We start from the raw sequence: 1,072 nt of genomic DNA on the forward strand, positions 1-1,072 counted from the left end.
ATTTTTTTTTTTTTTTTTTTTTTTTTTTTTTTTTTTTTTCTTGCTATTGAGTAATTTTATTGTAAATGTGTAGGAAAAAAAAGAGATAAAGGGATTTATTAATAAGGAAGAAAGGAGAGTTGTTGCTGCCTACGATCCCTATAAGAGGACATAGCTATGTTATTGGGTCTGCTGTCTGTGTATATATATATATATATATATATATATATATATATATATATACAGGGTGTATAAGGCATAACTCTTCTTTTATGATCATACCCTACAATGCATTCATGCATGCGCATGTAGCTTGTTTATTTATGCATGCATGCATGCACCCATTCATGCATGCATGCATGCATGCATGCATGCATGCATACATATGAGGAATAATTGGCAACTTGGTGCACATACCTGCAACATTTATGCACTCCCCCTAGCTGTTTATTGTTGTATAAATTAAATAGCTGCCTATACACCCGAATATATTTATTAACATATATAGAAGTTTTGTTGCAGCTGTCCGCTACCTTCAATAAAGCAGCAGCAGCAGCAGCAGCAGCAACAGCAATTGCTGCTGTTGCTGTTGCTGCAGCAGCAGCAGCAGATTAGCTGCTGCAGCAGCAGCTGCTGCGGCTGCAGCAGCAGCAGCATTATTTATTTTTGTGATTATTTTTTTAAATAAAGAAAATAAAATAAATTATTTAATATAATAATAATTAATATATTTATTTACTTATTTATATAATTAAATATAATTAATTAATTAATTAATTAATTTAATTAATTAATTAATTAATTAATTAATTAATTAATTAATTAAGATAATGCACGACTAAAATCATTCATTAATTGTGTTGCTTGTACTTTACTAATTACTCTTCTTTCTCTTGCACGATGAAGGACCTGCATATACACCCCAATTATAATTAATTAATTAATTAATTAATTAATTAATTAATTATCCTTTTTATTTATTTATTTATTTATTTATTTATTTATTTATTTATTTATTTATTTTTATTATGTCTATCTATGCATGTACATAGATACATGTAAATAGAAAAAGATATACTAATATATATATATA

The sequence above is a fragment of the Eimeria maxima genome, genomic scaffold (assembly GCF_000499605.1).
Source record: "Eimeria maxima Weybridge genomic scaffold, Emw_scaff2139, whole genome shotgun sequence".
Classification (NCBI taxonomy): Eukaryota; Apicomplexa; class Conoidasida; order Eucoccidiorida; family Eimeriidae; genus Eimeria; species Eimeria maxima.